This window comes from Geotrypetes seraphini, chromosome 19 (assembly GCF_902459505.1).
Source record: "Geotrypetes seraphini chromosome 19, aGeoSer1.1, whole genome shotgun sequence".
Lineage (NCBI taxonomy): Eukaryota > Metazoa > Chordata > Amphibia > Gymnophiona > Dermophiidae > Geotrypetes > Geotrypetes seraphini.
In genome coordinates this window covers 30,442,503-30,456,045 of record NC_047102.1, presented here as the reverse complement: position 1 = coordinate 30,456,045, position 13,543 = coordinate 30,442,503, and the positions used below count along the sequence as shown (strand labels likewise).

The window sequence follows — 13,543 nt, the reverse complement described above, 5'->3', positions numbered from 1 at the left end:
GGCTCAGCCCAGCCCAGATCTCTCTTGCCTGCTCCCGAACTCTCCTGCTCTCTGCCGCCATTCCCTGCAGTGCAAGCCCGTGGTTTTAAAGCGGGCCTGCACTGCGGGGAATGGTGGCAGAGAGCAGGAGAGTCTGGGAATAGGCAAGAGAGATCTGCCCGACACCCCCCCAGGCCGCGATCTTTTCTGCCTGCCCTGCTCTGCTCTGCCACGCCCCCCCCAGAGAAAAAAGCAAGAGAGGTGCCAACTCCCTCTTGCCATCTGTGTTAAAACGGAAAAAAAATCAGCGCAGCACTCCCCCCCCCCCCCCCCCCGATACAGCACGGCCCACCCCCGACACCAAAGTTGGGAGCAGGAGGGATGCTCGGTCTCTCCTGCTCCTAGGCCTCCCACCCCCCAGTCCACCCCTGGTCGGCCCAGGCGGTCGGGCCCAGCCCACCCACCTTGGTACCTTTATAATTGTTGGGAGCAGGAGAGATGCCTGGTCCCTCCTGCTCCTTCGAGGCAGGCTCCCATCTTCTGGAGCAGGAGGGGTGACTGCACCCTCCTCCTGCTCCTACGCCACTGAAAATCTTCAAGAGGAGGAGGAAAGTCATTGTCTTTTGTCTTTTGCAACGTGGCCTGTTTCGTGTTCACTTTTGCCCATCCTGTACCTGCAGAGGACTTAGCTTTAATTCTGAACAATCACTTGTGCTTCTTTTATTATTTTTTTCAGTGTAGCTCTGATACTAGAAGTCTGCTTGTCTCTTTGGGATAAAAGACAAAAGATCTCTAAGAGGAAAGCTCAGAGTTTTTATGATGGTCTCTGAAGGAGCTGGTGTATTTGTTTACAGTTCCGTGGCCAAGAGGCTGACCCTTGGGGCACAAAAATGCCCTGGCACAGTATAAGACAATTGCTCACTGTTCCCAGCGCTGGCTTACCAGCTGCCACACTGGAGCAGAAGCTTCCCTTTGCATTATCCCCTGCTTGTAGTGTGCAGAGAAACACAGTGCTAGGAGGCACAGGCAGTGGTAGAAATGTGGTCCAAGCAGCCCCTGCAGTGTGAGGGAGGAAGTGGGTTTGGTAAATAAAGGGGTCTGGCGATCCACGAAACGCAGAGGCAGAGCACAGCACACAGCCCATCACTCTGGAAATGTCGCCATTACAAGAGGTGTTTCTAATTCAGGAGAATCGTTGAGATGATGGAGGTAATTCTTTAAGGGGATGCTTGTGTGAATGCTGCTATCCTGGTCACGTAGGTATAATTTGGCTATGTATTCTGCTGCAACTATTTTCCATAGTACAGTACTTGCATTCAGGTGGACTTTTTTGTTTTTAAATCTTTATTGATTTTCAAACATTGACAGTGCAATACAAAATTAATTGAACATAAAATACTGCATAAAACGCACTATTAACTCACAAATAATACATAAAACAATCATTTTCTCCCATCCTCTTCCCAATTATTAATACAATAAGACACATGATGTGATTACAATATTATAATTAAGTAATTTTAATCCTCAAAATACATTTCCCTCCCCCCACCCACCATTCAGGTGGACATTAAGGGAAAGCCTGAGTGGAGTATGGATGAGGACTATAATTATGCACTGCCTCCATTGGATGCGAATCTGCATCATGGAAAACTACAATTTTGGAGGTCGCTTCTTCAAAAAGATATAAATAGGATGGTATTGGTCTAGAGCAGTGATTCCTAACCCTGTCCTGGAGGACCACCAGGCCAATCGGGTTTTCAGGCTAGCCCTAATGAATATGCATGAGAGAGATTTGCATATGATGGAAGTGATAGGCATGCAAATTTGCTTCATGCATATTCATTAGGGCTAGCCTGAAAACCCAATTGGCTTGGTGTTCCTCCAGGACAGGGTTGGGAACCACTGGTCTAGAGGGCTGCTACAAAATTGGATACTGGTCTTTGTCATAAAATCATGTGGGGACAGGCTTAGACAACTTTTTTTTTTTAAGTTCAAAAAAGTTTTATTTATTTTCAAGCTTAGAATAAACAACGAGTAATGGTCATGTCACAACAGAGCAGTAAAATAACAATAGTAGGGATTGTATACAGAGCAGCTTAAAGGATAATGCATCAATATATCATGAACAAGCTGTAAGCTATCAGCGAGAGATAATGATACTGTCAGTACATTTAGAAGTATGGGAAAATATACATACATTATGAGAATGAACAATGAACAAACCAAGCAGGCCAAGTTTATGCATTAAGGTCCATATTACAGTAAGATACTATAGGTGACCAAATATTACAATAGGATTTGTAAGCATTGCGTCGTTCAGCATTGATTTTTTCATATTTAACTATTAAACATACAGAGTTCCACCACACGTTATATTCAACATTAGCCAGATTTTTCCAGTTATATAGGATGTTCTGGAGAGCCAGCGCCGTTAAAATGCGGAAGAGCTGGGCTTCAGAATAGTCATGCATATGAATGCCTTCAAAATTACCAAACAAGATAAGAGCATAGTCAATGTCTGTTTGTATAGAGAAAATATCTGAGATAGTTCGCCAAACACTTGCCCAGTAACTTTGGAGTAGGGGGCAATAAAAAAGCAAATGAACTAAAGTACCAGTAGAAGTACCACAGGACCAGCATGTAGAAGGTAGATTAGCATTAATCTTGTTGGAGAGAACAGGTGTCCATGTGGCCCTATGTATCAGAAAATACATCGATTGGAGCAGAGAGGAGGATTTAAGAGATTTAAAGCAGTGAGACCATATTTTTGTCCAGGAATCGTCATCTGCTATAAAATGTAGATCGTCAAACCACTTAGAGAAGTTAATGGGGTGAAACTCAAATTTTTTCAATTGTATTAGTTTGTACCATAAAGAGGCTACGCCTTTAGAGCGTAGTGTTGAGAGTTTAGTCATAAAAGTCAGCAAATCTGGTGATTCCTGAAGAGTCTCTAATTTAGGGAAAGCCTTCCTCAGACAATGAGTAAGTTGTAACCACCTAAATTGTTGGCTAATAGGAAGATTATATAATGTGACCAACTCTGTGAAGCTCAACCAGGTGTGACGATGACATATATGTTTAATCGACCAAATCCCACATTTTTGCCAAATGTGCCAAGAAACAGTGGAGTTTTGTATTTTAATCAGTGGATTATTCCAAATGGGGGTATGTAGTGAGGAAGACCATTTAACATCCATAAGGCTATCCAGAAATGAGAGAGCTGATTTAGCTGAAGTGAAGATGGCGTCTGACTTGAAAGTGGAAGGGACTTCCATATCAACAATGAGATTCAAGGGTTGTACACCGTATTTAGCTTGTTCAAGCAAGAGCCAACATGGTGATTCTTTATCGTTGAAATTCATTGACCATGATGAACATTGGCGGAGCAGAAAGGAGATGTGATATTGATAGAAGCAAGGGAAACCAACCCCACCATTAGCTTTACTAGCCTTAAGTTTCTGTAGTCCAATACGTGGCTGTTTCATATTCCATAGGAACTTCGAGAGAATGGTATCCAAAGAGGTATAAAAAGATTTTGGTAGCAGAAAAGGAAGCATATTAAGAACGTAGTTAACTTTAGGGGAGATCATCATTTTTATGGATTCTAACCGACCCCACCAAGTCAGGTTAAGAGGAGACCAGCGGTTGACAAGATCCCGCACCATGGTTGTAATATATTCAACATTATAAGCAGAAGTTTCTTCCATAGTGGGACCAAAATATACACCGAGATATTTAATTCGATTGTCCGACCAGTGGAACCCGAAATCTGTAGCTTCACAGCGTAACTCAGGGCAATTTATGGCCATAATTTCAGTTTTATTGTTGTTCAATTTGTAACCTGAATGCTGTGAGTAACGTGATATAGTGGATAGTAAAGGCGGTATGGAATCAGGAGAAACGAATAGGAGAATATCATCAGCATATGCCGCGAGTTTAGTTTCTATATCTCCCATTTTGAAACCAGAAATCAAGGGATTGTGTCGTATTGCTAGAAGAAGAGGTTCCAAGGCGAGGTCAAATAATAGTGGAGAAAGAGGGCAACCCTGTCTAGTACCCCTAGTGGGATGGAAGGTATGCGATAGAACCCCGTTGATGTTGATTTTGGTGGAAGGAGAAGTATAAAGGACACGTATCATGCGAATGAATTCGTATGGAAAACCAAACCATTTCAGAACGTAAAACAGAAAGGGCCATTCTACACGATCAAAGGCTTTTTCGGCGTCCAAGCCTAGGACAGCGAGTTTTTGATCAGAAGTGTGGAGATAATTAATAATGTTAGAGAATAATCTTGTATTATTGTATGACTGTCTGTCATGAATAAAGCCCGATTGATCAGATGCAATTAAATGCTTGATGACAGATTGCATACGGGAGGCCAGAAGTTTGGCGTATATTTTTGCATCTGTATTAATTAGAGATAGGGGTCTGTAGTTCTGTACACACTGTGGATCCTTACCCGGTTTAGGCAATACAATTATAGTGGCCTCGGTGAAAGTTCCTGATATTGAACCATCTTCTATGGCATGATTGAGAAATTTTAAAAAATGGGGTAAAATGACAGGATGAAATGCTTTGTAAAATTCAATTGTGAGACCATCAGGACCGGGAGCCTTTTTCAAAGCCATGTCATTTATAGCGGTTAAGAGCTCCTCCTGAGAAATAGGGTCAGCCAAGTTAGAGCAGTCTGAGTCAGAAAGAGTGGGATGAGCAAGATCGTCCGTAAATGAAAAATCAGAGTTATCGTTTACAAGTTCCGTAGTGTATAAATTTTGATAGAAGGTCTGAAACTCATTAGCAATTTTAACAGGATCCACAGTGAGCTCATTGGTACGTGTTTTTATAGAGGAAATATGGCTCCGTTCTTCCTTTTTCTTGAGATATGAGGCCAGAAGGTGGCCACATTTGTTGTTATCCGAATAATACGATGCGGATTGTAGCATTAACGCAGTAGCAGAGTTAGAGCATAAAATTGTGTTTAAGCGCATGCGTGTTTTGTGAAGCTTCTGTAATAACGGGATGTCCAAGGGATTTTGTTGATGGGATACCTCTAGTTGCTTTATAGAATTTTCCAGGGACGTAATGTCATTTCTCTGTTTTTTGCGAATTTTAGCATTAAAGGATATAATGGTTCCTCTGATGACCGCTTTAAAAGTGTCCCAGAGGCAAGTCCAAGTAGTGTGATCAGGTAGATTTAGCTGAAAAAATTCATTGATTTCCTTGGTGATTATCTCCTTAAATCCCTCCTCATGTAATAGGGATGCATTAAAACGCCATTGTTTGTTAATTGTAGTGGGCGGGCCGCAATCAATTTTCATTGAGATGGCCGCATGATCGGACACTAATATTGGCAGAATATCAGAGTGGGTGACATTAGGGCTAATAGAGCAGCTGGTAAGAAAAAAGTCTATTCTAGAGTAAGAGAGATGTGGATGTGAGAAAAATGTATAGTTTTGATCTTTAGGATGCATTGTTCTCCAAATATCCATCAGATGAAGATCAGAAATCAGGTTCTGCAAATAAAACCATGCTTTAGGCTTCTTGTAATGAGTCTGTGATTTCCTGTCTAAGGTTGGGTCAACTACTAAATTAAAGTCCCCACCTATAATGTATGCGGAACCAACATCTGACAACAAGGTGGAAGAAATCTCAGAGAAAAATGAGGGTGAGTCCACATTAGGGCCATAAATATTCAAAATGGTATATACTTGTTGGTGGAAACGAATGACCGTTTTAACCCACCTGCCATTCAGGTCAGAGGAGGAAGAAATTATAGCAAGGTTTATATTTTTCCTAATGATAGTAACCACACCCCCGCGATTATCTATAGCAGGAGAGAAAAACACAGGGTGGGCCCAAGTTCTATGTAATTTTAAGGCATCAGAAAAATTGAGGTGTGTCTCCTGAAGGAGGATAATATCAGGAGAATCTTGTTCCAAGTATGTCATTATTTTCTTTGCCTTAATACGATTGTTAAGACCCTTGGTGTTCAAAGATATTATTGACAGTGACATCAAGTATCACAGAATGATTTTATATTACAGCAAGTTACAAGTGATCTGGAGCTGCAAACCAATAGGGTAGTGTCAGAGACACAATACATCAAGAAACAGGTATCATCAGAGCTCTGTGTGACAAAAACATGATGACTAATAACAAGAGTCATCATAGCAAAAACAGTGCTAAATGAGGGGAAGAAAAGACAAACTGCGAGACCAGTAGGGCAGCAAAGAGACAAGCGCTCAAAATATTTCCATATGTAATGAGGATGAACTAACAATTGGGATTATGTATAACAAGAATAAGAAGCATATGAAGACATGTGATACATGATCCATGATACCGCTATGATATACAGACGTGTAACTGAGCCTATGCTTGTATAGCAAAACTCCGCTGTGTTGAACATAACATTTACATACCTGTAATGACAAAAAGAGGAGAACCAACGGCACATAATAATAATGTGAAAGGTGTAAACAGCACATGGTCCCACGTCAAGGCAGCACCTACTAAGATATGAATACATTCGTACAACGACATCAAGAGAGGTGCCAATGGTATATTTGTGACAAAAGCTGTACAGCGAAATTTAGAAACATATCGTGAAGATAACCATAGTCAATCTCCTGTATGGGGAATTATACCACGGAACTGCGTGATTATAGAGTAATTAGAATTGTATGAGGAATACATTGTGGTATACCCAAAACCTAACCACTACTATATGGAATCCTCATTGTGAAGATTTGATGGGCTGTATTAAAGAGCCAATGAGTAACAACAGGAGAGTGTCCCAGGTTGTCTACAATCCAGGGTAGAACAAGGGTGTAATAGTGGTGCCCATAAGGAGCAAGCAATTATAGCAAAGGCACCTACATGTGTCAATTCCAGTTTCCCTCAATATATTCCATACTATGAAAGCCAATAGGTATTAGGGTTCATTTTCAAATATCATGTTGATAAAGTTTTTTTTTTTTTTTTTTTTTTTTTTTTTTAAATATTGAAATCATGCCAGACTGGAGAAATTTTTACACATATGATGTAACATAAAACAAGACCTAGTAAATTGTACCTTGGACGACAAAGTAAGGGGGGGTTAAAATAACACCCAAGATGAAGTACATTATAGCAGCAGTGAGTCTAAAGGGGTAAAGTATAAATAAATTATAATATATAAAACTATCAGCCGGGGCCAATGAATGAAATGAAGAAAAAGGTGATCACATAAACCTTCCTATGAGGTAAGAACTGGGAACACAGGCAATTCAGAAACTGCAAGCAAGTAGAAATTATGTGGTGTGTGAGCAAGAAATTGTAAGTGTAATAAATTGTACCAGAATACATGAATATTTTAAGACATCTGGAGAGAAGTCATGATATTAACCTTCAGTAGAGTTAAGAATAAGGTGGGAAACAGAGTGTAAGATAGGTCACACAGGGAGAAGAAATAAGTAATAAAACAGAACCAAAACCCAATACTGTAGGTGCTCATGGAGATTAACTACATAAGATCACTCAGCATTTATAAGCCTGGCATAGCAGCATGAAAAGCAACAGTACAGAAATTCTAAAGTCACAATAACACAAGGTAAGAGTGGAAAGAACACAGTCTACATAAGAAAAGGACCCTTGCAAGCATATTTACCTGCACTCCAAGTTGGGAGAGAGAGTAGCAGCTAGAAGATAAACACTAGAAACGTGATAAGGCAGGAGATGACGAAATGCAGCTAGCAAAAGGAAAGCAGAGAGGCGGGGAGAACATTAGCAAGTGGGCGTGGAAACACTAGAGAGACAACAGGAGCCAGCCAATAGCGCAGAAGTAATAGAAAGCTTGATTATGCAGGAGGGAAAACGTCATTGAGAGTGAAATAGTGAGAAAACAGCAAAAGTATACTGAGTAGACAGTAAAGAAAGAAAAGCATAATTAACACAAAGATACAGATCTAAGGAGACTGGGACTCAAGCACATGAACACCCTATTACTAATAAACAATAACCCTATAAATATAAGCCTACAGCACACATCGGGTTTTGTATAACAGCAGGCAAATCTGCTTTTGCAGACACATAAGGGGGGAAGTAGACAAACAACATATACACAAAAGACAGCAGGAGGAAAAACCACCCGGCTAATAAACAAACGAATCAAACTAATTGTCCAGACAGGTTGAGATCACCAGTTGAGAGATTCGGTTCAGTGAGCGGGGAAAGACGATCCGATGGCAGAAAAACAGTTAGTGTAGATGAGGGCAACGTGAAAGTAGGTTTGATACTTTGATCTTCATCTTGCTCGTCCAGAGAAAATACTGGGACAGCGCTCAGCAGAGAAAGTAAACAATAAAGAGAGTACTGAGAGACATTACAGCAAAGTCCAACACACAATGTCCGATGGTGTCTGAAGTCAAGCGGAAAGCAGCAGAAAGGAGCCACACGCCAAGGCAATCATGCGGGTCAAGAAGCAAGGCACGGTTCAGGAATTACACCTTATTAATGGGAGTAGGACAGGCTTGTTCTATAAAGGCAGCAAGATCATCCGGTTCCAGAAAATCTTTCGTTTGGTTGTTGTAGGTTACTCTCATTTTTGCAGGGAAGAGCAAGCCGAATCTAGCATTCATTGCCTTTAGTTGAGGTCGGTAAGCCAGTAGTTGTTTGCGCCGACGTGCTGTGGTCTTACTAAGATCAGGAACAAAAAGTAGTGACTGGCCCTCGTGCATTAACGGAGCTTTGAGTTTAGCTTTTTGCAGCACCTCAAGGGTTTGCTGGTATCGTAAGAGCTTGATAACTACTGGTCTGGGGAACTTGTTGCCGCCATGCCGATGGGAGGGCACGCGGTGAGCTCTCTCAATTTCGAAATCTTTATCAAAAGTTATATCCAATACCTTCGGAATAAGGACAGTGAGGTAAGATAGTAGATCCTTATCATTGTTCCCTTCCTGAAGACCAAGAATACGTAAATTACAGCGACGAGATCTGTTATTTGCATCTTCCATATCTTTTTCAAGTTCAGTAATGCGTTTCACATGCTTCTGCAGCTCTGCCACGTTGTTGGTAGCGACGTCCATCTTTGTTTCAAGTACAAGGACTCGTGTTTTGAAAGAGATAAATTCAGACGAAAGAGCTTCTATATCTTCTTTGATTTCAGTCTTGGTATCGAGTAGCAGCTCTTTTAAAGATTTCAATTCATCCATTATAGCCTTAGAGCTGGAATCGGTTTCATCAGAGGTTGGAAGTGGAGCTTTAGAAGGAGAGGTAGGCTCCGGTTTATGTCTTTTTCCAACTTTACTAGCAGCCATAGTAAAGCTATGAAATCAGCAGACAATAAAGCAGATTTTCCAAAATCAGAATTTGTTCGTTGAAAGGTTGTGTGCACAGAATTCAAGTTTGTTAGTTGCTAAATTCTTGATAATGAGCAGGAGCACACGTCTCAAGCAGCCATACTAATCGGGCTCCACAGCGCCCCCCTCCAGGCTTAGACAACTTAATATGTACAAGTATATTCTGGAAAAAAAGACGGGCGAGAGGAGATATGATAGAGACGTTTAAATATCTCCTTAGCATTAATGTACAGGAGGTGAGACTTATGCAAATGAAAGAAAACTCCGGAATAACAACATAAGAATTTATTTCTAAACCGCAGTTACCTTAAAATTCAAGACCCTGTTCAAATGCAATGGAAACACAAGAATATTCAAAGTAGAGAGCTGCACGGGAACGGGGACGACAGGAATCCCGCGGGACCCGCGGGCATCCCGCGGGTTCCCCCTTTGGGTCACGGGGATCCCGTGGGGACGCCCCTAGGGTCGCGGGGATCCTGTGGGGACGCCCCCTAGGGTCGCGGGGATCCCGTGGGGACATCTCCGAGGGTCGCGGGGTTCCTGCGGGGCTGGATGTACTCAGTCGCGCGGCTCTTCTCCCTACCTTCTCTGCTTGCAGCACAGAGCCGAACGGAAGTCTTCCCGACGTCAGCGCTGAAGTCAGGAAGACTTCCGTTTGGCTCTGTGCTGCAGGCAGTGCAGGTAAGGAGGAGAGTAGCCTCGCGGTTCGAGTGGCTACCAAGGGAGGGGGCGGTCCGCCCCGCCACACCCCGCCCCGGTTGCAGCACAGCCGGCCAGGTCCCCTTACTTTTGTGGCACTTCCCCGACCGACCGACAACAGCCCCGGTCCGACAATCCTCCCTGCCCTGTAGCCGCGAATCTAAATTATCTTCTTACAGCAGCTGTAATAAGGTAATTTAGATTCGCAGTTAAGGGCAGGGAGGTTTGTCGGACCGGGGCTGTTGTCAGTCGGTCGGGGAAGTGCCACAAAAGTAAGGGGACCTGGCCGGCTGTGCTGCACCCGGGGCGGTAGAGAAGGAGTGAGGAGAAGGACGCTGAAAGGCCATGGGGAAGACGGGAGGAGGGGGGGAAGGACTCTGAAAGCACTTGAAGACAGAGGAGGGAGAAGGACGCTGAAAGCACATGGGGAATACAAAGGTGTGGAGAAGGACGCTGAAAGGCCATGGGAAGGGCGGGGGGGGGGGGGGGAGGAAGGACTCTGAAAGCACTTGTGGAAGACAGAGGGGGGAGAAGGATGCTGAAAGCACATGGGGAAGACAAAGGGGTGGAGAAGGACGCTGAAAGGACATGGGGAAGACGGGGGGGGGGTGGAGAAGGACGCTGAAAGGCCATGGGGAAGACAGAGAGGGAGAAGGACGCTGAAAGGACATGGGGAAGCAGAGGGGGGAGAAGGACACTGAAAGCACATGTGGAAGACAGAGGGGGGAGAAGGACGCGGATAGGACATGGGGAAGATGGGGGGAGAAGGACGCTGAAAGGAAATGGGGAAGAGAGAGTAGGGAGAAGACGCTGGCAGGGAAGAAGACAGATGCCAGACTATGGGGGGAGCGGAGAGAAGAAGATGGGTGCCAGACCAATTTGGAAGGGGGAAGAAAGGGAGAGGCACAGTAACAGAGCAAATGGAAGATGCAGAAGGAAGAGAGACAGTGGATGGAAGGAATTGAATGAGAACATGAGGAAAGCAGAAACCAGGCAACAAAGGTAGGAAAAGAATTATATTTCTTTTTTTTTATTTTGCTTCAGGATAAAGTAGTATATTAGTTGTGTTGATAAAAATTTATAAACATTAGAGGCTCTGGTAGAAACCCATTTGCAAAGTATGTATTCTTCCCAATTAATATTTTCAAATTAATAAAGTCTTTTTGCTTATTTGTAAATGGGTTTCTACCAGAGCCTTTAATTCAGTAGCATAATTAAATGAAATAACTATTTCTGAAGTTTATATGGACGGGCGGGGACGGAGGGGATTCCTCGCGGGGACGGGTGGGGACGGAGGGGATTCCTCGCGGGGACAGGTGGGGACGGAGGGATTCCTCACGGGGACGGGTGGGGACGGGTGGGATTCCTCATGGGTACGGGTGGGGACGGGTGGGACTTTGGCGGGGACGGGTGGGGACGGGTGGGATTTCTGTCCCCGCGCAACTCTCTAATTCAAAGTCTCCATCCCTCTCTGGATTAGTTAACGAATGTATCCAGTCCACCTTTTATCGCCACTGAATGCCAGTCTGATTTCCTCAAGACAAAGCAGTAGACAGTTAGAACAAGTCCCTGCAAGTAGTGGGATAAAATTCAGGACTGAATGAGTTTGGTCGACCTGAGATTGAGCAGCAAATCCAAGGTCATTTGAGACCCGCTAGACCAACCCTCAGGATGGCTGTGCAGAAGCTGTGGAGTCTTCCCTAAAGGCTGGTAAGCGACCCCCCAGGGCTACCAAGTTTCCCAGTTCCAGGCTGGAGCCTTTTTGGCCAGTCCTGGTTTTGAACCTCCATCCTAACGCACTATGGGATTCGTAGTCCCTGCTTTTACCCACTGAACTTTGTGCTGAAAATCAAAGAGATCAAGGATAAGGCTGTCAGAAACCCAGAACTGACCTATGATCTCCCTTCTGGATCTGGGCAATTTGGCAGTTGTGGCACAATGCCTCCAAAATACATGTCTCTAAGATGTTATAAGCAAGGAGTTAATATACTGAACATTTGTCATCCTTCTACTGCCCTTTGTATGTTTTAATAGATAAGCGAGAGGTAAAAATAAATTCCAGAATGTTTAAGGTAGAAGACTTCCAGCTAGCTGGCCGGTCTGAGGAGGGACAGAGAAGGTGGGGTGCAGTGAACATTGCTGTAAATTTATACCAATGATTAAGCGATTATACCTGTATTCTGAGGAATGGCCACAGGAGGACAGCACTGAGCTATTAAATATAGTTCTTTCTAATGTAATTGGCGCCCTCCTGTGGCGCTATCCAGAATAACACCTATAAATCTAAGATTTGAAATCCAGCACAAAATTTCTTTAGATGCATTTTTTTTTTTTTTAAGTTCAAAAAAGTTTTATTTATTTTCAAGCTATTTTGTTTTTATTTATATATTTATTTATTTGGTTGCTTAGCCCATCCTCCCAAAAGAGCCCAGAATGGGTTACAGATCAGCATACATAGTATAATTAAATAACTGCATAGCACAGACAGATACTCTTACAAAGAATGTTGTTAATTTTCCTGGGAACAGTATTTCAGATGCATTCAGGTAACAATTTAGAAGTCAGAGTCTATGATTGCAGTCCAGTTCATGTGGGGATTTAAATACACAGGCGGTCCCTGCTCAGAAGTGCTGACAATCTAATTTAGACTGTAAGGAGAAGGAGAATAATAAGTGGGAGAAAATGTGATGCAGCCTCCCATCAGCCCACTGGTTGTTTGAATTTTAAATCCAAAACAAGGCTGGAGAAGTATAAGGAAGAGAAAAAGCGAATAAGCTTTTGTCAGTCCATTGGTTGGTGTGCTAGAGGGAAGGTTTGTTACCTTTCACCAAAGAGTCCTGGGTTCAACTCCCATCCCTGCATGTTTGGTTTTTTAAATTAAGGAAGGAGAAGTATAAAGGGGAGAAAACGTGATCTACTCTTCATCAGTTCTTTGGTGGACTAGAGGAAAGCTTTGTTACCTGGTACCAAAGAGTATTGGGTTCAACTCCCCTTACTGGCTGTTTGAATTTTAATTCCAAATCAAGGAATGAGAAGTATAAAAGGGAGAAAAGGTGACCCCACCTTCATCAATCCAGTGGTGGACTAGAGGGATGCTTTGTTACCTTGTATTAAAGAGTCCTGGGTTTGTGCCAGGATGTTTGAATTTTAAATCCAATCAAGGAAGGAGAAGTATAAAGGGGAGAAAAGGTGACCCATCCTTCATCTGCCCAGTGGTAGACGAGAGGAAAGGTTTGTTACCTTTTTTACCAAAGAGTCCTGTGCTCAACTCCCCTGACTGGCTGTTTGAATTTTAAATCCAAATCATGGAAGGAGAAGTTATAGATGTTGATAACTCCCCCACAAAAAGTTATCTGCAAAGCAGCACCTGGTAACTGGGAAAAGTTGTGCTGATTGAGGGCAATTATCTGGACAAATTATTATAAATCACCTCAGTGCTTCTCAGGTAATGCCACGGTGGTCTGTGGGCAGAGTGAGAGGTTTCCCCAGTGTTACTCAGTTACCAGAGGGTCTTTTTTTTATAT

At 43.0% G+C, this 13,543-nt stretch overlaps 1 protein-coding gene across 7 annotated transcripts in view; it reads left to right on the top strand.

Annotated features, from left to right (window-relative positions):
- The window catches only part of LOC117352039 (anoctamin-3-like), a 115,557-nt gene that overhangs the window by 68,221 nt on the left and 33,793 nt on the right, over window positions 1–13,543 (top strand). The window lies entirely within an intron of this gene.